Here is a 24,385-nt window from a genome sequence, read left to right on the forward strand (position 1 = left end):
TTTGACTAGATAAAATATGCACATGGATAGAATTCAGGAAGTGTAGAAAGTCTATAGTGAAAAGTTTCTCTCCTGCATCCCCCAAGGATCCAGCCTCCCTCTTAGAGGACATCTGCTTTTACCTATTTCTTTGTCTCTGCAGACAGTCTATGCCTATGTCCCCACCATGTGACACAGACGCATATGTTATAGGTCCACCTGACTGTCATTAAATTGTTGTAAATCATACAAATAATTCTATACCTTATTTTTTAATCTAACAGTATTATCTTGAAGCTGCCTCAAGACTATACTGGGTATTGAACTCAGAAATGTTTTCTTTTTTTAACCACTGAGCTACACCCCCAACCCTTTTTATTTTTCATTTTAAGGCAGAGTCTTGCTAATTTGCCTAGGGACTCACTAAATTGCCAAGGTTGGCCTCAAACTTATGATCCTCCTGCTTCAAGCCTTCCAAGTTTCTGGGATTACAGGTGAGTACCACTGCTTCTAGCTTGCTTCATTCTTTTTAACTACTATGTATTATTCTGTTTTATGGATGTGCCCTAATTGATGCAGTCAGTCTCTTACTGATGGACTTTCAAATTGTTCACAGTATTTTGATAATGCAAACAACTCTGCATCTTTTAATAATTTCACATGTCTGTGAATATATTCATAGTTTAAATTTATATAAGTGGATATGACATCTTGTTTTTAATTTTAATTAATGATATGCTATCTGAATTTATTGATGCTTTTATTTATTTCACTATGTGGTCTGTATTTTCTTTTTCTTTTTTTCTGTTGATGTGAAAAATCTTATGACGATGAACAACACTGGAGATTCATTTTTACAAGTAATATAATTTATGTAATACCTCTATTTCTTTGGTCATCATTCTTTGACTCCTTATTATAATCAATGTGAAAATTAGTAATTTCTCTTTATGCCCCCCAGCCTTCCTTCAACTACCTGATCTTATTTGATTTTCAGTATTTTCTTAGTGTTTATATTTAAATAAATTAATTGATTTATCGTTACTAATGCATGGCTATAAAAGATAAAGAAGTATCTAACAGTGCCTTCCTCTTAAAAACTTCCTTTCCTCTGAATTTTGTTATTTATGTAATGTTTCTGTTAGGAAATCTTTCTTTCACTTTCATGCCCAGTAGTTATGTCTTGGGGTTGATATTTGGCAGAATGCTCTTCCTAGAATAAGATGTGCCACTTAAAATTTAAATTCAAGTCTTCAATTGATTTTGGATCTCAACAATACACCACCTCTATTTATTATTTTTCTCTAATCCTTTGCAACTCTTGTTTTCACTTTCTCACTCTGTGGTCCTGTCCATAGATATGTGTCCCACAGTGTTTGTTTTCCTTTGGGCTGCTTCCTAAGTCACCTTCAGATTTCTCCCATCATTTCACTCACTCTTCCCTTATAACCTCGCTTTCAACTCTTGTGTTATAAGTCAGCAGCTTCATCTCCTTTGTGAGTTCATGGTGACATACATGGTCCCAGTTTTTATCTGGTCTGTGGCATCACTTTTTGATGATACTTTTTATCATCTTATTCCCCTTTTCGCCCCATATTTCTTTCGCCTTGTCTTTTGTAGTGTCTTTGTTTAACTCCATGGTCATTGCATCTGGCTATCACTCATCTTCGTTTGGGTGGGCTTCCTGGTCCAGTATTGCAGGTAATGAATGTGAGGCAGGAGTCAAAGCCATCTAACTCATTGTGAATTTCCTCTTAACAGAATCCCACATATGAATGAGCGCCTTTTCTCTTTTCCTCATTGCCTAGAAGAGATTGGCAGCTGCATTGCTATTGGCCATGCAGAGTCCCTGGCCTTTACTCTCCCTCAAGTATGGATGGGATAAAGGTGATTCAGCTTTGCCTGTCACGTTTCTGGAGGAAATAGGAAATGGGACAATTATATCTTTATTCTGTCATTTAAATATTGAAAGTCAAAAGGTTTGATCACATGAATAAAAGACCAATGGTCTTGAGGCAAAATGAGCCACCCCTGTCACTGACTAGCTATGCAACTTTGGGTGAGTCTTTTAACCTTTCAGACTATACTTTGTTATCTGAGAGAATAATAAAGGCAGTGTAGCCTGACTTGGGAGATTATTCATGGTATTATTGTGGGGAATAATGGCAAAATATTGTGAAAGTACATTAAGTTAAATTTTCCACATAAATGTGAGAAAATTAAAATTATTATTAATACTAATTTTTAAAAATTCATCAACTTAAATTTTTTTTATACTGGGATTTAACCCAGAGGTGTTTTCTCACTGAGCTACATCCCTAGCCCTTGTTATTTTTTATTTTGAGTCAGGGTCCTCCCTAGTTGCTTAGGGCCTTGCTAAGTTGCTGAGGCTGGCCTTGAACTTGTGCTCCTTCTGACTTAGCCTCCCCAGCTGTTGGGACTACAGGCATGCACCACTATGCCTATCTCCAAAATCCATCAATTTGTAATGCCTATTAGTGTTGGTTTAAAACTTTATAACTGCCCCATGCACTTCACACTCTGGTCAACTTGAACTACTGGCTATTCTTGGAATGTGTCACATATGTTCACACCTTTGGGCCTTTGTAAATGTTGTTTCCTGTCTGAAACACCCACGCTTTCCATCCACCACAGGAGCCAGCTCAGAAAGCTGTCTTCTAAAAGTAAAGCTTTGCCTGGACTTCCTCCCCCAGGCAGAACTCATTACTGCCTCCTTCACGATCCCACTACATTCTCCATGCAATGCTATCATAACTTTCTGTGTTGAATCTTTTTTATTTGCTTTCCTAGATGTTTCTCCCCCATGCTGTAAAATGTTGGAGGAAACAATTAAGAACCAAGTCAAGAATCAGCCAGATTCTTGAAAATATAGTAAAAAACCTGAGTTTTCTTTATGACAAGTTGAAAGCTACTTCGAAATATGTTCTAGATGCAACATTCATCCCTGGAGAAATATAAAACCTAAAACTAAAATAACTTTCGTGAGGTCAAGAGAGTTGTGATACTGTGTGCTCTGCCACCTCCCTCCACAGTCCTAGTTCAGATATACGGGAAAAGGTAAAATTGATTTCAGTAGGGTCTGTGATGAAATGCAGTCCCCACACATTTACATGGAGAAAGCCCTAAGCTTTGGAGAGATGCAGGGAAGAAATAAACTTCCATTAACATTTCATTACCTGGTCTAGACCAAGAGCCACCTTCCATAGAGAATGCTCAAAGCTCTGAGCTGAAGCTTACTTTGAATTCTTCTTTCCCAATAAATGAGCCTGAATTTCCACCTTTCCAAAGTCAACCCAGACAGCTACAGTTCAAAAGAAAATTTTTCCATTACCATAATGGATTGCAATAAAAAACATCAGCTCAGCCTCTTCCTCATCATCTCGGCATTTATGGCTCTAAGCTTCGTAACTCTCAGAGTGAAATGAATTCACCTTTTATTCAGAGTTTTTAATTTTCTGCACTTCTCATTTCACATGTTTGTGCTTATGCAAGCTCACAATCTCTCTGGTTCCCTCTCTCCTGGCTCTGATTTCCCCAATGCCTCAGGCCAGACCTTCTAAGACAAACTTTCCTAGCAGTCAATGCCATGGTGATTGCTCCCAGGACTGTTAAAAATAGACCCTGTTCTGCTGCTCTAACCCTTAAAGAATAAGAGATGATATCATTTTCTGCTTGGAGAGTGGATCCAGACAGTGAGTGATTGGCATCAGTGCATTGACTGCAACAGGAACAGGTGTTAAAGTGACTTCTCCCATCCTATTAAATATCCTTTTCATACATTGATTCACAGACTTGTTTCCATTCTCATGACTGAATGGGCAACCCTGTAATTTGTCGGCTACATCCATTTTTTTCCACCTCCTGGCAACAGTTTCGCTTCAGTTTCTGCCAAGATTCCCTATTGTCTCCATAAGTTTCTGCCCAAGGTGAGTGATAGAAGGATGCTCTTATGAAATTAAACAGCAAAAAGCACCAGGCATGTAATTTAACAGGACTAGCAGGCAGTGACACCAATCTGTACTTTTACTTGAATTTTGGTAATGGGGATTTTTCCCAATGCTTTTCAAGTGCTTTCTGACAATAGCTTAAAGTTACTACAACTTAAAGTTTCAGAAATGACCCTAGGACAAAATCCAGGGTGGGTCTGGGAGATGCATCAGAAGAGTACTGCATGCTAGAAATAAGCAAAGAATTAATTAATTTCCTTTCACATCTTTTTGCTATTGTGTTATATATTTAGAATAAAAGGTGTGGTGACCACAAAAGTCATTCACACCTGGGTAAGCTCTCTGCTTGCAAACATCCTGCTAGGAACATCAGGATAAGAAGACTCTTTAGCTTTAAGCCCCCACACTGGGCAAAAGAGGACAGCACTGAGACTGAAAAAACTGGTTATTTTAGAGAGACCTGGATCTGAATTTCAGGTTTAACAGTGAACATCTCTCTGAATTTGAACAAATTATTTAACTTATTGAGTTCTTATTTTTTTCATCAGCAGAGTGAGGAAATTGAATTAGATCATCTGCAAGGTCACAGCTAGTTCTCGTCTTCTGTGCTTGTCTTTTTCTAGTCCGTATGTCACATCATCTGGAAAATCAATTCTGCGGCGTTACTCTCCCCAACTATGACACTGGAAAATGGCAACAACCATGAAACGGATCCCTCCTTGGTTTGTCTTAATATTTTCAATTTTGAAATCCGTGTGAATATGTGTGTGCCTCTGTGTGGGATATGTGTTTGTGCAAGGTGTTAAATTTGATTAAAATAAACCTTAAAATCGGATGTAGGTGTAGCTCTGTGGCTGAGTGCTTGCCCAGCAAGTGGGACATCCTGCATTTGATCCCCAGGATGCATGCACATGTACACACACACACACACACACACACACAACCCCAAACCACTATACAAAGTATCAAAGTCAAGCTATTGTGTTTGGAAGAACAAACATCCAGGATCCATCTGAAAACAACATAGTACCTTTCTTTCTCTCCTTTTTTTCCCCTCTGCCCCTCCCCTTCTCATATCTCACTTTCAGAATCTATTCTTGTATTTTGTTTTCAGACCCCTCCAGACTAGGGCACCTGGGTCTTCTCAGGGAAGGTTAGGGAGAGGGGCAAGTTTGCCTGGCTGGAAGCAATGCTCACCTGAAGCAGGGGCAGCTAGTGATGACACTCAAATGGACAAAGCAGTTTTAAGTTTGAGGCCGCCAGACTTAGAAGTTATTCTAAGGAAGATTCTTCAGTGCTGCCTCCTCCTTCCAGGTTTTGGAAGCATTTTGGTGTTTGCAGTATAAATTTCAACATGTAAAATTGTTTTATTTCTAAACAATACTTTTGCAAATTTTAGTCTTTTTCTTTTTAAATACTAGAGATTGAATCCAGGGACTCATGCCTTCAGCCCTTTTTATTTTATTTTATTTTGAGACAAGGTCTCACTATGTTGCCCAGACTGGCCTCAATCCTCCTGCCTCAGCCTCCTGAGTAGCTAGGATTACAGGCCCATGCAATCACATCCAACAACTGGTTTGTACTCAGATTGCTAGAAATTCCTTATATTCAAATTTCAAGTAATAGACATTGTTTTTATTTAGTTCTATTTTATAACAAAGTGACAACAGAAAAACCATTTTTAGAATAGGAATCTAAAAAATTTCATGATACAGGTTCAATCTAATGTTCTGTATTACCTTGATTTATACTACTGGCCCACAGTGGTTAGTCTACTAGGTCTTCTAACTGATTTTGTGTGTGTGTGTGTGTGTGTGTGTGTGTCTAGCAGAGTGCTAGGTGTTGTGGTGCATGAAGGGATATGAGGTAGAGATCCAGCTTGCAGCTAAACTGAGCTTGCACTGGAAATGAGGTGTGGCTGGGAATGAAGGTGTCTACTGGCTGGAGGTCCTGAGGACTCCAGGAAGCAAACACAGTCCAAACAAAGATGCAACCTGATCTGCAGAGCTGACCCAGAGATACATCCTCACTTACAAGTCAGATGAGGAGATTTTGAATCTGTCATTCTTGATTTTTTTTTTTTTTTTGGTTGCCATCCAATGAAGTCATATCCTGCAAAAAATGTTTTCCTAAGAGAACACATAAAATATTGAAGGCACAAGGAACAGAACTCAGGGGCCTAATCCAGTGAGAATGACCGGTAGGAATGACAAGCATCAGGGTAAGAAGCAAGTGTGCTCAGCAGATGTGATGGAGGTGACAGGGCTGGCTGGCCTTATTGGTAGCTGTGCTTGAGGAAATGCTTAGTGGAGGCAGCCTGGGGACATGTAGTGGAGGCCATCTTTGCCAGGGATTATGGTGTTAGCAGTGGCTGAGTACTACAAAAAATATTAATGTATGCTGGAGACACAACCTGAAGACCCCCAGAAATATTTAGGGCTGGGGTTACTGAATGTAAGGTGCAGGTGAAGACAAGAAGCACCCAAAAGATATGATTTTAGTTTGTTCTCCTGGAGTTTGTAATTTAGTTGGAAAAGCAAGACCTTCATTCATACCCGAAAAGCTAGGACTGATAAAATAGAGAATGTGAGGGCTGGGGTTGTGGCTTGGTGGTAGAGTGCTCGCCTAGCATGTGCGAGGACTTGGGTTTGATCCTCAGGACCACATAAAAATAAATAAATAAAATAAAAGCATTGTGGCCAACTGCAACTAAAAAATTAATATTAAAAAAATACAGGATGTGAGTAAGTGCTAGACTGTTCTTGAGATTATATTCAGTCCAATCACACCTTCTTTGAGAAGGTGGTAGAATTTGCTATGACCTTAAAGTGAGTGGGATTTGGGTGGGTAGTAATCCTTCCAATAGTGGTAAGAACTGAAGGCCAGCAATAAAACTTTTTTTTTTACAAGCACATGAGTTTTTGCTGTATGCCATAGACTATCTTAGGAATTTTCTGTCATGTGTGGATAATCCTCAGAACAACTTGTAAGAAGCTTTTATTTTTACCATTGGACAGAGGTGGAAGTTGGAGATTCAGATTAGGGGATCTGCCTGAGCTCATATAGTGAGTGAAGGGGGAGCTGACTGAAGGGTAGATGGCAGATAGTTCTCCTTCTTGACAAGAGCAAGAAAAATGAAAAACAGGGATAAGGATATGACACAACATGTAGAAAACCTTCAAAGCCATGCCAAGAGGTTTGTATGCAGTTTTGTAGGTGAGGGGAAGTGACTAAAGATGTTTTCAGAAGACTAGTATTTATTGTGGTTGGGCTAATTCATCAGGAAGTAAGACAGGAAGAACACGAAAATAAAGGCAATCTAGCCAGAGGGTAAAATGAGTAATCCAGGCCTATGGAATAAAGAGGAATGACTTGAACATTTGAAAGAAAGAAAGAATGGGTCTCAGTGATGTGGCTTTCTATGTGGGGGACCAGATTCTGGCAAAGGTGGGCTGAGCTCTAATCCAAGCCATCACCAGCAGCTAGAGATTCCCAAGTCCACCAAACTGGAAATGAAAGTCAAGCTCAAAAATGGCAAGCGGACACTGGGCAGGATCAGATGGGCTGGTGCTAAAGCTCTCTGTGTGATCCCAGAGTCTTCTTTAAGTCTAGTCAGGGTGTCAGAAGAACAGGACACTCTTGTAAACTGAAACCAGAGCCCTAAGATGTCTAGGGATGACAGAACAGAAACTAGGTCAGGGATTTCATTTGTCCCTGCTCTAGACAAGGAGACCAAGGGAAGCAATCAGCAGCTAAACCACTTAGAATTATAGTTTTAACTATAATTTAGTGGAGTCTCAGTCTTTAAATGTGGTTAGGTCTCATTTCACGTATGTGGCACCCCTGAGTTGTAACAGTAAATGAACTACAGTATCCCAATTCTCATCATCCTGGAGAGTGCACGTGTTTAAAATTGTCTAATGTTAAAATGCGTCATTAATTTATTTTCCAGTGTCTAGGTTGGAATATAACTATGTGATATATATCAAATGAATTTCATGGCTGCAGTCCAAATGTAACAAATGAATCATTTAAGACTATCCGCATATTGGTGATGCCAAATTTTTCATTTTCTTCCATTTTATAAATGCATCATATCTCGGCTCAAAATCAATCTATTAACCTTGAAAACATTTGGAGCTGGAATGAAGGTTCACAGTGAACTTTGCGACCTTCCACGTGATATTAGTCATATTTAGCAATTATTATTGGCTTTGAGTAATGAGGAACCATTTGAGACAGGAACAGCCACGCGGCACTTACCAATCAAGGAAACTTCAGAGATCACAGGGAAAATGAAGAGCATGCAAAATCAGGATTTTTAAACCTTGAGCCAGTCTGCCACAAAGCTCTTGTCTTTTTAAAATAGATTCAAACATCTTGGCAGCTATGCTGATAAATTGCACATAAAATACTCTAGTAAAATCTTTGTGTTATGAGATAAGGAATTCTGTTTAGTGGATTTGAAGGGCAAATCTGTGTGTGCCCTCTAAACCTCCAGTGGGGTGAGCCTGATGGATTTCCCAGGTGCCAGACAGTTCACTGCCCCACAAGATGGGAGGAACGACGAGGGTAGAAGCTTAGCAACATTATATTTTAAATTAAAGTTCAAGTAAATGTCTCAACTAAAATTGCCTTAGGAATTACATACATATATTATCCTCTGGGTGAATTTTATATTATATCAATTTTAACACAATATAAAACATAATGTAGATGCTTTTGGATTCATGACATGAAAGAATGGTTAATGGTTTGTCCATATGGGTTGTATGAAAATACTTCTCTTAAATTTTTCAGTCATGTTTTATGTATATTTTTCTTCTAAACCCACTAACAGTATGAAACTTGCTACCATAAGTGGAATATTTGTTCTCAATTATTTGTTGTGACCTTCCACATGATGATAGTCATATTTAGCCAACCTTACTGTAAAAGAGCCTAATGTGATGGAATTTCAAAGTATTTCCAGTTATATTATTTTTTTATTTTTAAAATATTTCATACATGCCAGATCTATTTCATCTGCTGTCTTTCCCCCCACCCTCTCTCTCTAATTTTATATTATCCACAGAAGAAACACTAGATCTATCTCTAATGTCAAATGAAAAATATCTTATATTTCCAGATTTAACTGAATGTTTTAAAAAGTTAATTTCCTAGACTTAGCTTAGGCTAACTTAAAGAAGTACATTAACTTACATGTTCATTATTTTTAAACCCAGGGATGCTTTACCATTGAGCTACATCCCCATTTATTTTAATTTTATTTATTTTTTATCTTGAGATAGGGATTTACTAAATTGCTAAGGTTGGCCTCCTGCTTCAGTCTCTTTAGTTGTTAGGATTACAGGCCTGTACTACCATGCCCAGAAATTTTACATTAATTTAAAAATTATGGTTGAGGATGAAGCTCAGTGGTAGAGCACTTGCTTAGCATGCACAAGGTCCTGAAAAAGGGAAGTTAATTTAAAGATGATCAAACCACAATGGCAACTTGTGAAGTCTAGAAACTTAGGTCTAAAGATGAGCTATCTCTGTCAGAACAAAGAAGGGATTACTTCAGTAATATATTCCATGATATATCCAGAGAAAGAAAGAAGTTAGTAATGGCCTTCTGTCCCTGGAAATTCTTCCAAGTAATCTAGAATCCCAAAACATCATTCCTTTGAGTTGGGAGAGATTCTTGGAACCAGAAAATTTTCAACCAATTGTTTGAGAGAATTTAACCAAGTTCTTCACTTTCTCAGGCCTTAGTTTCCCTATCACAAGGATCACCTTTTTCTGAGTAGTTGTGGCAAAAGGAGTGGGCAGGCCCATCTGATATACTTTCTATGTGTCCCACAGAACATTTAATAAACCATTAGGTTCACTGTAGGTGCTCAATCTCTCTCAAATTAAAAATCCCAATTCCAAGGAGACTCATTAGAAAATGTAAGGGGCCTCTACTTCTAGAAAGGAGACAAATAAAGATCTTTGAAGGTGATTACAAGAATGAACAATGGATCTAATCTATTGAGGTCACAAGATACATTGATTTCTGTCTCAGAAAAGGATATGGAAACCACAGTAGCTATAAGAATTTGCAAGTAGCTTTGAATCGTAAAGGATTAATCCTGGGTATACTAGTGGAAGTCCTGGGATAACATGAATTTGATTTTTCATAGTTCTCAGAGAAAACAATAGAGGATTAAATTATAAATTTGTCTGAAGTTTAGTGTTTTACTGGAAATATGTTTATTTAAAAAATAACAATTTACTTTTAGTTCTTTGTAATCAGTAATAAGTTTAGTGACAAGAAATGTAGTGTGTGTTTTGTTTAACCTCTTTAGCTGTTTTGAAATGTTTTGATTTAACTAGCAAGTACTTTATTAATAGTAGTTTATCTCATGGATCTTTTAATGACTTGGCCTAAGAACAAAATTAAACTTCCTGAATTTGATTTTTCTAAAGCATATCTTCCAAACGCAATTGCCCTTTATGTCAAATAAGCCCTCACTGGCTTATAAGTCTGAAGTGATTTTTTTCCCCTATCTCATTATGGTTGTTCCAAGACTCTTGACATTCTCTAAATCATCTTTCACTGAGTACAAGAGGTCCATGAGGAAGTCAAGATCGATGATAGACTTCATCTCTCTTGAATTTTAATGCAAATGTCTGTTCCCCTAATCAAACAAAGGTTAAAAAAGGAAATCAAATTAGCTTATTACAAAAGCCAGCATAACTGAACTGACAAGAAAAATGCTTTCTGCATAAAAAGTCTTTAATCAATATCTTCAATAAGAATGTCACTGCAAAGAGGAGTTCATATGTGGTCAGTTTTAATCTGCAAATCAATATGTTCTTTTAAATAAATATTTGACCACAGCAACTCAATAAGGCATTGCCCATAAGAATTTCTTTCTTTAAACCAAAATGAAACAAAATTACAGCATGAAAGTAATGTCTGGAGCTTAACCTAAACTTGTGAGAGAATTCAAGGTTAGGGCCATTTAACCCCTAAATCATTGGATATTAAATATTCTCTTTAGTACCTTGTCTCAGGCATCAGTCCTCTCTGTAATTTAGCTGTTCAAATGTAAAATCATGTTTGAATTCTGATTACTTACCAGAGATAGATCTCAATGCAATTTCCTATTCTAGGTTTAGTTCAGTTATCTGAAATTACTTAATAAAATGATTTACATGCAATAGAGTCTAAACTTTGGCAGATTTTTAAACCAAGTCTACAAAAAAATGCAGTCATGTGGCAGATGAATTCTTATAAGTACCTTTTTATAGTGTTCTGTCAAATCCATATTCAATATCTATAATATCTGACTAGCACCTTTTACCTGCACTGTAGGCAGGTCGTTTGCATTGCTACCAATGTGACCTGAGATCTTCTACTTATTGGATGTGTGACCTTGGGTAAACCACTTAATTTTCCATACTAGAAAGTGTAAATATGAATGGTGTCCCCTTCAAAGGTATTTGAACATGTATGTAAAGTTGTTAACATAGTTCCTGACCCATTGCAAGTGATAATAGGTAACTTATTATTAATTATTTTTAATCAAATTGTGTTGGTTGAAATATAAAGAAATATAATTTGACACACAAATGCTAATTTCAGTCCAATACTAATGAAAAGAATGAACTAAAATATGTCTTGGAATAGCCTATAGACCACTGGAGAAGCTTAACCATAATCCATTCTGTTACCATCTCATTGATTTGCTTCCCCCCGCCCCCCGGCTTTTACCATAAATGAGATATTAAAAAATGATTTTTAAAAATTCTCATTACCCCAAAACAATTTTAGAATATCACAATATCTTATTAAAGAAGTCCAAATAACCAAAATAAAGGCAATAACATTATTCCTGTTTCTGCATATAAAGTTATCTTAAACACTGAATGCATGACTTTTCTCCCTTGATTGCCCTTTATTTAATAGATAATTCCTTTTTATTCTTTCATAGGAATTTCTTTCTTAAAGAAGTTTTACCAGTTTCCTTAAAACACCTTGAGTTGCTTTATCTTGTTAGACAAGATCAATGAAGATGTAAAATGTATTTCCTTAAAAAACTATATACCATTCTTATCTTTCTGAGATAATTTCAAAGTGTTTTTTGCATAAAGTAGGTAGTCAGTGAAACAAATAAGGAAAGTGCAAGGTAAATTTAGACATCAAAGTCTTCCTCTCTGCAACATTAAGAAGCCACTTGCTGCTGGGTTACTGCTCATTATTCTTAGGTGACCATATTAAGATTTCTAGAAGGGGGTTGGGTATGTAGCTAAGTGATAGGGCATTTATCTAGCATGCTTGAGCTCTGGGTTCAATTCCCAGTATTGAAAAAAAAAATTTAAGATAGTATCTTTGGAAAAAGTGCTTTGAGTGTTTGAACCACATTAGTCAATGTAAAACTAGTGCCCTTGAGCTCTTGAGTATTACAGACACTTCTCCAATGAATTACAAAATATTTTAATTAAAATATAATGTTTTTTAATGAGACTCTTCTGATCTACGAGGATACCTAATTTAGGGCCATACATACATTGGCATTATGACTTTTTAGATGAAGAAAAGTAATGATGATGACCAACACATGTGCAATAATTTCAAGTTTTTTGAAGTGCTCTATTCAATCATTTCTCCATCTAATAGCTGACTTAACTGTCATAGGCATCTTTTTGAGATAGGAATTTGGTAATAAATGGAGAGATACTAGATTTCAGAGGAAGGATCCATTAAACCATTGAAATAAACAATTACACCCCTGACCTATACCCCTATAACATGAGAGCAATGCACAAGTGTGGGGAAAACTGGTTTGAAATTGTTTGGGTTCATTCTGGTTCCATCTCTAGTCCAACCCCTAGCAACCATCCCTCCATAAGTAGTAACATCCCACATCAATGAGTTGCTGATTCTCCTTCTGAAGATAGCCTTCATTCTTCCTTGAATGCCTTTTCCTTGCTTTGCTCCAAAGGCATCTCTTTTAGTATCGCCCCCACTGTCTCTCGAATATGTAGCAACTTTCCTAATAAGTCTCTGTGTATGCCTTTGACTGGCGCATGTTGAAATTTTTTTCCATCACATAAGTCAAGAACACCACTGGTCCTGAGTCGAGTTCCCCCTTCTCTCTGGAAACTACTTGGACCCTTCTTCAGAGACATCTCTTCTTCCATGACACCATGAGACAAATATTATTATTCACATTTTACAGAGGAGGAAAACAAGTCAATGAGAGATCAGCTTGTGTCATAAGATCTGATCCCTATAGTTTCAAAAAACTGTCAGAGTAAGATTTTAACCCATGTCCTTTAATTTTAAAGTTTAATTCCTTTCCGTTGTATAATATTGATGAAAATTTCTAATCTTTTCTTCTTTTGTATTTGAGAAAGTAGAGTATAACAGGGGCCAAAAAGAAAAGCTGATGCAATTGTGTTGTAGCATTTATAATTTTTCTTTTTTTTAGAAAATTTAAATTTTTAAACATATATTAATTATGTATATTAATGAGGTTCAGTGTGATATTTCAACACATGCATAGAGCAAGCATTGATCAAATCGAGGTAATTAGCATTTTTTCTCCTTCTCTTTATCTTGTCCATCCTTCCTTTCTTCCTTCCTTCCTTCTTTCCTTTCTTCCTTCCTTCCTTTCTTTTTTCTGGTGTGCTGGGAATCAAATATGTTAGGCATGTGCTAGGCAAACACACATGCTAGGCAAACACTTCACCACCGAGCTTCATTAGTAGACTTCATTATTTTTTTAGTGTTGAAGCTATTGTAACTTTTCAGGTAATTATATCTTTAATTTTCATGTGTTTGATTTTGAGGTTATATCTGTGGTCCTATTGAGGCCTTCATAGTTACAAATATTTTATTTCTACTTTGAAACTATAGGAATCACATCTGAAAACAAGAAATTTCAAGTTACTCAGGAGTAAACTTCCAGTGATAAAGTAAATTGTGAGTAATCATGATGTTCAGAGCCTCAGCATTTCCAATTGTCTTGTAAATTTAAGATGATCCCAAGTAGTGAAGGGTGATCTATTGAGGTTGGCAGATAAGGTATCAAGTAATTAGATTTGTTCAAGGTCTTATCTAGTACTGAGCAACAATAGGCAGCTAAGTCCCTTCTGGGATGAGTCCTGGAGTTCTGTTTGTTTTCTGACCACTAATTTGGATGTCAAGGTCATTACATTCAGCCTGGGTTCTTAAAAACATGTATGCCTTCCAGAAGGGCAACATTTTCTTTCTCACAGAGCACAACAAACTAATTATCACTGTTTTTGGTTGTCATTATGAGATGCCAGAGAAAGGGCATGTAACCTATTTATAGATTTGATATAAAAATGAAGTTGTTTTGATGTTAAGGATAAACTCACACAGTGCTTCAAATATTTTGGTGCAGGGCATAAAGCTGAGAGTGCAGATAGAAAATAAAAGAACTGACTTCCATCTGGCCTAGGGGCTTCCAAACCAAGTGACTTGTGAAATTAGTTGAAGGCTTCAATTAATCAATAAATAATAAATAATTGTTGATTTCCTTATATGTGCATAACATCATGTCCAAGACTATGGAAGTTCAACATGATAATGAGGGAAAAAAAAAAAAACCTCCTACACTCAAGGAATCTATAATCTAATTGATAACATTTCAAAGTATATTAGTGAGTCAATAATATGTGCCAAATCACTGGCATTCAAATCCTTGCTTTAGGAAATCAAGGGGGAGAAAGAGCAATCCCAGTTGGGGAGACTCCAGCAATTGTTTATGGATATCTGTGAGCTAGCTGAGTGGCATGTGAGTAAGAGATAGAAATAAAGGCTTTTCCCAAGGAGGAATCTCCAGTAGAAGGGAAGTTAAATAAGTCTATTTTGAAAGACCAGAGAGAAGGTTCTTACACAGAATTAAAAATATGGAATATTAAGTTGAAACCCATTTGCAGAGGGCCTGAAATAATGGTTAGAAAATCTGTAGTTTATGACCAAGTGCCACCAGCAATTTCTGAGGGGCATCAGGCTGAAGGTGATTTATCAGAGTGACTAAGCTGGTGGTGCCTGGCATGAAAAGGCAGGAGAGTGGGTCTTGAGCCTGGAGGCAAAGACACCTACTAGGAGGCATGGAAGCAGTTCCAGACTATTTTTGCATCTTTCCATTAATGAAACAGGAGACTTAATAAGATTTCTTAGCACAAATTATGCTATGGTCCAATCTCTACTTCAAGGCTAGTGTGGAGAATTGGCCCAGATTGCTGACTCCTTCCTCTGAATCTAATTCTGGAAATGCCATGGGAAAGAAAGGAAATTGAATGAAGTAAGTGGCCATGGCTATCAGACCCTGCAAGTCAGAAAATGACCACACCCTCCAGAACCTTGGAAGAACAAATGGTAGTGTGGGAAGAACAGCAATTGGGTGAATGGTTATCTGGAGTAGGAGAGGTCCATAGGCTAAGAGAGGCAGAGGGGCTGAGAAGAACCTCCTAGTTGCTCTCTCTTCTGTCAATCTTCTTCTTGTCAATTGCATGGCTACCATATAGCAAGAAAATCATCTGAAGTTACAAGGCTAGGTTATCCCAGGATGCTCAGGAACCCAGCTGGGATGGGAAGTCAATAGATGAGGACAGCAGGTTGGCAGGCCTTCCTGTTACTCCACACAGAAAAGAAGATGGCACACTTCACATCAGTGCTGCATAGAACAGGCCCTTGATTGACAAGGAGGTTCTTTGGGAAGGGGAATGGTTGCCTGGGGAGAAGAGGGCAGGCTGGAGACCAGATCACAATTCTAGGAGCTCCTGGACCTATTCCTTTTGAGATGAAACTGGATCCTAGGTTTTCATGCTCTCTAGGCAGATGTTACCAACTAATTTAATTGTTAGTTCCAAGAAGATAGAAGGTAAATACGTGAGGGAAGTTCCAGGTATCAGAACAGTGAAAGTATAATGAAAAGGAGGGAGGAAATGGGCAGAACTATACTAGAGGAAGCAGAATTAAAAGTCAAACCGATTAAGATTATAGGATAAGTACTGTTAACATAATAGAGAAATGAGAGACTATTGCAAAAATTCCATAAGAACAAGCAGTCATAAAAAGATGCAAAATAATGATTTTGAAAACATAATTGTTGAGAGAAGGTGCTAAGTGAATGACTGAATATCACAGTTGATAAAGACAAAGAATAAGTAAGATGAAGAATTGGGCCAAGAAATTCTAAAAGCATCAGGAAGGGAAAGAAAGAAAAGTTGAGACACAAACAAAACTATAAAGAAGTATGAACAGAAATATCAACATCTATGTAAAAAGAGACACTAAAATAACAACAACCCCCTCCCCCAACAAATGTAAGAGACAAAATATGGAAGGCATTTTGACAAATATTTTCTAAAATTAAAATGTTGGAGTTGGGATTAGAACCAAGGAATTCTAGCTGCAGTATTGGGGCTCTTAGGTACTCACTTTCTGTTTGATAATCAGCAGGCAAACTTTGAACTAGAAGAGATTTCAGCAAAGTTCTAGTAGATGTGTAGTGTTGTACTGTTCCACCAATAACCAACTCTAGCACAAGGTATGAAATGAGATATTATTATATGACAGCAACACAAATTGTTTCAGAATTTTCTATATCAGGAAAAAAGAAAAACTAATAGCTACTTCTTAAAGAGTTGCCTTGCAAGGGATATACATCTTGAAAGAGGTTGGAAAATATTTGCAAAAATACTGTGAAAAATTCAGCTGGTGGTAATTATCTAAAGTTAAACATTCAGTTATTTCTAAATGTCTTTCTGAATTATGTTTCTGGTTTATTGATTCTATTGTCTCTTCATCTGAAAAAATGTGATACATGCAGACTTCTTTTTGGGTGTTTAAAGGATGGAAACTGGAACTAACAGGTACACATTGGACCCCTTGTGTAGGGTCACTGAAGTCCCTGAAAGGCAACTTACCCTCCAAGGCAGTCATTGGTGAGGTCCTAGTGTATCAATTTATTGGGTGAAATATGTAGTGAATATATGTAGTTACATATTTTGCACTTGTAGTTGGTAGTACTTTCCATCACATTTTAAAATGGAAAGTACTACCAACTACAAGTGCAAAATATGTAACTACATATATTCCAAATTGTGTGCAGACTGACCTGAAACTTATAAAAATATGGTCACATTCAAATAAAATTGACTAGGGTTTTCTAAATATAGAACCGCTGGCAGGATGCTTGAATGAGAAATGATCACTCTTGCTTCTTCTTTCTGTTGTATTGTGGACAATCCTCCATGGAAATGCCTAGCACTTGGTTAGTGATTAATAAACATATGTATATCTGTTGCCTCTTTTACCTTCTTAGCAGTCTTTGAAATGATTTCTTTCACATTTAAACTTAGAGGTTTCTATAGTTTGGATATTAAATAACTCCCAAAGCCCCATGTATTAATGTCTGGTCCTCAGCCTGTGGGGTTATTGCGAGGTAGTGGAACATTGAAGAGCTGGAGCTTGGTGGGAGGAAGTTGGGTCCCTAGGGGTATGGCCTTAAAAGGGATTATGGGGACCCACCCTCTTTCTCTCTCTTTCACTTCCCAGTGGCCATGAATTGAGCAGCTTTTCTTGTCATGTGCTCCTACTATGATGTATTGCCTTGCCACACACCCCAAAGCAATAGGGCAACCAACCATGAACCAGACCCTCCAAAGCTGTGAGCCAAAATAATACTTTCCTCTTATTAAGTTGATTTATTTTGGACATTCGTCACAATGATGGAAAGCTGACTAACACAGAGGGGTACACTTTTTAGAGTTGCAAGGAACCTCAGAGATCCTAGAGCAGTCTCTTCATTTTGCAGGTGAGAAAAGAGGCTCAGAAAAGATAAATCACATATTTTTTTTTTACAAGGGAAGATGGTAGTTGAAATCAAACTTAGATCTTCATAATTTAAACCAACATTTCAGTAGTATTTTCTACAAAGTATACCTTTTGTATTCTCAGGGACATTTTTGGAAACGAATGTGGAAAGGGGAGTGCTGGTAGAAAGGAGGTATTGGGCGGAAGGAAAATTACTGGCCAGTTCAGTGTATAATCAGTGTAGTTCAGTGAAAACAGTAGGTGCATATTTCACACAGCATATTGTGACAGGCCTTAGAATAATATCCCTGTCCTTGATGGGCTCCATTTCTCTGCTACCTCTTCCTGGTTTGGTGTTCTTTTATTTGACCATACTGATGGATGGTCCTAAATAATGTTATTCTTACCATTTATATTGTCCTCTTTCTTAGGTTCACCCAGCATTGGGGAAATTGCTCAGCAGTGTTACACACCCAGTGTCAAGTACAGCAAAGAAGCCCAGGCAAGGGGACTGATTGTCAGTGGTTTCTTGGTGATTCAGAGCACACTTTCCCCAAAGCCAATTTCTGGCTGGTGGGAGTCCTTACTTTTCCTCAAGCTGGGGATTGTTTACCACTGCAAGGATCATGAACTCTCTCCGTAAGTGATGAGAAAACTTAGTGGTATGGTTTGGATAAGTGTCCCCCAAAGGCTCATATGTTAAGGGTTTTGTCACTAGTCTACGGCATTATTGGAATGAGGTGGTACCCTTAAGAAGTGATGCTTTGTTGCAGGAAGTTAGATCACTGGGGGCATGCTCTTGTAGGGGATATATGAACCCTGATCCCTTCTCCTCTTTCTTTGCTTCCTGACCCCTTGAGATGAATAGGCCTCCCCCCCCCCCCCCTTTTTTTTTTGGTATCAGGGATTGATCCCAGTGGCACTTATCCACTGAGTCAAGTCCAGCCATTTTTATGTTTTATTTTGAGGTAAGTTCTTGCTAAGTTGCTCAGGTTCTTACTAAGTTGCTGAAGCTGGCTTTGAACTCAAGATCCTCCTGCCTTAGCCTCCCCAGTTGCTGGGATTACAGGCATGTGCCAAAATGCCCAGTTAGTAGGCCTTCTTTGCCACATGCTCATGCCACAATGTACTCTACCAAAATAACTCCAAAGCAACACAGCCAAGTGACCATGGACTGAAACCTCTGAAAGGGTGAATCCCAATAAGTATTTTCCCTTTAAATTGATTATCTCAGGTATTTTGATACAGTGATGCAAGGAGCACATACTTAGCTATTGCCTAATGGTGCAGAGCTCCAATGCACCTTCCAAAGCAGTGGGAAGAAAATGAAGGTGTTTTTCTGTGAAACTACATAGATTCCTGTTCCAAGTGGACCTACCTTAAGGTAAGGAATCCCTGCCTGGTGCTTCAAATGGAACCAGAGACAGCCAGTGGTTCAGCCTTCCATTTTCTGAGTGTTGGGGAGGGGTTCAAGGCCACACAGGACCTTATAAAGTCTCTAGACCCAGCTCTCTAGAAACAAGATTTAAGGGCAATTTGAGCATATCTCTTTTATGGAGGGTTTCAAGGATCCCTGCTAAGGGTTAAGACTGAAGGCTCTGATACTCATCACCCTGGTCGTCCCTCCTTAATGCTGGGATGAGACCTTAGGACATGGTTTCTGGGAGTCCCGATTTCCATCCCTCAGGCTGGTCCTTCTACTCTTGTGCCCAAGCAAGCAAGAATCCTCTTTGCACCATGTTTTATGTAGTGTTATGCATAACAGCGAGGACATTTTTATGGCACTGGAAATAATATAAATGGTGGTTGTGCCACTTCATTCAGTGGAGAAAAATAAATATGTTTAGTTCTTTTTTTTTTCCCCAGCAAACTATTCCCATGATCTATCTTTCTGACTGCAGAACATCACACATTGTTAAGGAATTATAAATAGCATGTGAATCAATCTATGGAATTGCTTTCTTACACAGGCTCTTTAAATCCTAGTGATGATTTAATACACAGACATACCCAGTGCACCTGCCTCGATAAGAAGCAGTGATTTCCCCTGTTGAGTGGTGTGGGATTCCTTTTCTGTCTTCTGTCTTTTGTGCTTTTTCCTCGCTTCCCCTCCTTGTTACTGATCCTACCCTTCTTTCCAGTAACTCATGTTTATCCTGTGCATTAGACATGGCTCTAAGTGATTTTATCCTCTGCTTATTTTGCTGGGCTGGTGTCTGGAAATGTGATCAGGCCAAGGCGGAACAGCCTCATAGAATTGCATCTGAGCTGAGGTTGGGAGACCTTATGGACTTCCTCTGTGAATAAAACACAGAGTCAGTCTTGCTACTGAGGCATAATTCAGAATGGAATTTATGAAGAAATAATTTGTATGGCAGGGCTGGCTCCACACATTTTTTCCCCTTTCTTCTTCTTTTGTGTTCAAAGGCAGAATGTAGGGGGAGAATGTTTTAAGCAAGCACAAAAGCTCCAGGTTGGCCCATGGGCTGGGCTGATGTGGGATGCCAGGCTTTGGTGATTGGGGACAGAGGGTTTCCATTCTGTTCAGGTTCTGCTTTTTAGAATTGTTAGTTTGGAAACTGGTTTAACTAGGTCAACTGAGATGAGCATGGTCAGAGGAATGATTCGCTTGTAAGCAAAATATTTAGGCCCACATAGTCTGAGACGGTACAACGTTTGCATACACCTTGATGTACAAAGCTAATGTGATCTTGTGCCTTAACCGATCAAAATTTAACTAATTCACTAAATTTAACTAATGTTCTGAGTTGTTTGTTAGATTTCCTTTATTACTCACCAGTGGCCTGAGCCTCCCCTTACCCAGGCGGAATCTTCACTCCAGCTGAGACTGATCCCTGGTGCTGCCTGACGTGTGCTCTTCAGTGAGTCCTTTGTCCTACAGCAGTGCCATCCCTCTGAGTCTGTACCACTACCCTGTCGCTACTGGCCATCACTCTGGGCAGTGCTTCTTCACTCCCTCCACACATGCCTTCGAAGAAATCCTCTTCCATAAATTACCCATAGGACAGTGGATACTAGGCTACCATGAGGCACACGGAGAGAAGAGACATTTTGCCTCATCTTTGGTTCTTCCCTCAGAATTTTCCTCTGCTTTCAGTATCTAACAAGAGTGCCCACTCCCTCAGAGGTCCCCATTTCCATGTACATTCTGGGTCGTTGTTCACGGCTGTGGATACTCCTGCCCAAGGAGGTCTGTGGCAAGCTCAAGTCCATACTTCCCATGGTCTCTGTACTTGTGTGAAGAGTTTTCTGATAAGAAACACAGGCCCTGCCTATCTTCTGCTAATTCTCCAACCTAGATTTTACAAAATTTCCAAAGCACAAGTAGCAGTGTACCCAAAGCTCAAGTCACACAGAGGTAAAAAATATTCCATATTCTTCCCTCAGAAAATCACCACCTCCCCTCCAAAAGGCTATTTTTTTTTTTTTTTTTAGTTAGCAAAGGCTTTTTTTCTTAAATCTGACTTTTATTTATTATGAAAATAACAATGAGTTAGTATTGTTGATAAATAGTGGTACCTATTTATTTAATCAGAGAGAATCAGATATACCTAGAACAGTGATGTGTGGAAATATATTGTACCCTACAAATATATACAATTATTGTGTGTTGATTAAAAATTAAAAAAAATAATTTTTTAACTAGCTTTGGCTCAATTAAGTCTAGCAATGTTCCAATCTTCAAACAATTCTCAGCATGAAACATTGCATTCAGGTCAATTGTCACCTTAAAATACCAGAAATAATAATGGAGGTCTTTTTTTCAGATTCATACAATTAAAGGGTTTTCCCAAAACAAAGGTGAAAAAGTGAATGCAAATTTTCAGACTGCATACTAGATAGAAATGCTTTGCAGCTTAGAATGATTTCTTTTTCTGGACTCTAACCATCCAGTTCAAAAAACAAGTAATATGCATTTTGATAAATCACCGGGTAATGTACTTATGAATGAGGAAAAAAATGTTCTGAGTTGTTTGTTAAGCATTTATTTTTACAACTTGAGTTACTTGGGAAATCTGAATTAAAATAAAAGAGAGCCAAGGTTAGTAAGTGGACACGACTTCAGAGGGAAACCTCAGTATTTACTGAACACCTGCTCATTCAGTTATGTGCTCGGCTATTTACATATGATGGTTTATTCTGCATTTCAACCATCATGTGGGTTGGCCATTATCATAACCACTTGACAAATGAGCATAAAACCCGAGATTTAGGAATATTAAGTGCATTGTGCAAGATATATAGCTAGTTTGCAAGTGTGGGGCTTGGATTCAATCAAGTCTATAAGATTTCAAGTCTCTTCTTCTTCCCATAATGACTTTTAGGCTTAGGAGGTATTTTCATCAACAGTGAATGCTTAGTGGAATCTCCTTTCCTAACTTGAACGTTTGCATACACCTTGATGTACAAAGCTAATGTGATCTTGTGCCTTGACTGATCAAAATTTAACTAATTCATTTGAGTCCACGTGGGAATTGCAGGCACAGAAACCAATGCCAGTGGGGGAGGTCATTTTAGCACTTGTAACAATCACTTTTGATATTGGCTGTTAATCCTACCCACTCACCTGTTCTCCTAAACTCAGGGTGGTAGACTTGAATCACTGGGTCATTAAGAGAATTTGTGCAATCAGAAGATTCACTACCATGGTTCCTTGCTATTTCCTATGTTCTCATCATCTTTTCATATCTCTGTGTAATTGACTAGATTTTTAAATGTAGGGGGGTAAATTTCTAATCAGAAGAAAATACTCATAGATAAAAGTAGGTAATGGAAAAGATTTATGGCCCTTTCAGGAAACTTACAGGAAAATCCCCTAAAAAGTCTTAGTATTGACTTGTTAAATGTGAGCCTCATTACCTTTGTTTTATCTGGCATATTTATGGATATGTTTATTTATTAATGAATTTTCCCGAAGCAAATGTAACAGATACATAAGGGCATTCTGATAATCATTCAGCCATATGACTGTGTATATTTATTACTGGCCTTTAGAGACTGTCCAGAAACAGAAAGTTCCAGGAAGAAAACAAAATGTATTCAATTCCTTAAAGTATATTGCATTCCAAGAATCATTTATTCAAAGGATGAAGAAATATATTTCCGAGTCTGCCTGTGATAAAAATAATCCTCCTATGCATCTTCCCAGAATTGTTCAGAACAATTTTCTATTCTTCAATTAGACAGATGAGACCATGGTACAAATAATTGGTGAGCTTTTCAAAAAGATTGCTATGGAAGCTGCTCTTGATAAATCTGATTGGTCAAGTGGGAATGCTGAAGAAGTGGATTCTATGATCTCCTTGCTTAGATCTTTGTACCCCCTACAGCTTCCACTGTTGGTAGACACTGGTGGGCATCACTGGAGTCTGTGACACGTGAAGAAGCAGGCAGCATCACCCAGCGAGGCTGAGTCATAGTATCAGAGACTACCATGTCAGGGAGGACTTGTAAGCCATTTTGTAATCACCTTCTTTATTCTACAGATGTGGAAGCTGAAGCCCAGAAGGCCTGACTGACTCACAGACCTCATAGTCACCTGAGAATTGACAACCTGGAACTTTTGGATGAGATCATAGGAATTACCTAATCTGAAGTGCCATCTCCTTAAGCCTATATCTGAAAGAGCAGCCACTGCATACTGAACCTGCAAATCTAAGAGGACACCAGGGATCTAGAAGTTTGGGTTGGTAATACTATGTCGTCATGAATTCCAGGAAGTAAACTACATGTGTTTGAATAAAACATATAAATAATCAACAAGTAGTGCCCATCAATTATGAAAATGACAAGTTCTAAACTGTTTCTTATCTTACAATGGCAGGTTAAAGATATAAATGGGGTTCAGGAATCCAGGGTCCCTGGACACTCTTTAATTTATCAATAAGACCTCATGCCTCATAAAGAGGGGGCCATGTTTATGGTTGCTGGGGTCTGACTGCAGACCTGCCTGCTCCAAGTTACCATCATTTTCTCTCATGTTTTAATTTTTTTTTTTTAAAGCCTAACATGGGTACTCTTATTAGGTTTTGTCTTTTTGTGTATTTGTGTGGGTGCCCTGAACCCATACTTCTCTCCCTTCCTTTTTTTATTTCTGATAAGATAGTAGTTCAAGGCTATTTCAGTATCAGCCTTCTACATCCTCGAAAACTAAAAATGACTGAAGAAAAGATCTAGCAAAATGGGGGACGTGAACTGAATTTGGCTGGCAGACATTTCAGTTGTCCTGAATGGTGTTTAAAATGATTTGAGAAAAAATGTAAAAATTGGGCTGGGATTGTGGCTCAGTGGTAAAGTGCTCGCCTTGCACTGGCACCGGGTTTGATCCTCAGCACCACATAAAAAATACATTGTGTTGTGTCCATCTACACCTAAAAAATAAATATAAAAAAAATAAAAAAAGAATAAGGTAAAAAAATGTAAAAATTGGCAGTCTAATATGGAAATTTGGATTTGGGGAATCTCATTAGATTAAAAAAAATCAGAAAATCTGGCCATATTTGCCAAAATCCCCTGTGGAAATCATTATAAGATTAATCATCTTCTGTGTCTTGTGGACCCATCATGCATTCTCTCACTGAGAATCCGAGTT

General features: G+C 38.0%; 1 long non-coding RNA gene across 2 annotated transcripts; it reads left to right on the top strand.

The window, feature by feature from the left end:
• The first annotated feature begins 347 nt into the window (after positions 1 to 347).
• On the top strand, positions 348 to 23,533 carry LOC124095224 (uncharacterized). Of its 2 annotated transcripts, XR_006852435.2 has the most exons (5): positions 348 to 473; positions 3,791 to 3,926; positions 4,571 to 4,669; positions 13,840 to 13,905; positions 23,280 to 23,533. It is a non-coding gene; the product is annotated as an uncharacterized LOC124095224 (long non-coding RNA). The 2 variants fall into 2 exon arrangements; XR_006852434.2 differs by lacking the exon at positions 13,840 to 13,905 and having other exon boundaries at positions 351 to 473.
• The last annotated feature ends 852 nt before the right edge of the window (positions 23,534 to 24,385 follow it).

Source organism: Marmota monax, unplaced genomic scaffold (genome assembly GCF_021218885.2).
Source record: "Marmota monax isolate L192 unplaced genomic scaffold, Marmota_monax_Labrador192_F-V1.1 WCK01_AAM20220418_F8-fsc00066, whole genome shotgun sequence".
In the NCBI taxonomy this organism is placed as follows: domain Eukaryota; kingdom Metazoa; phylum Chordata; class Mammalia; order Rodentia; family Sciuridae; genus Marmota; species Marmota monax.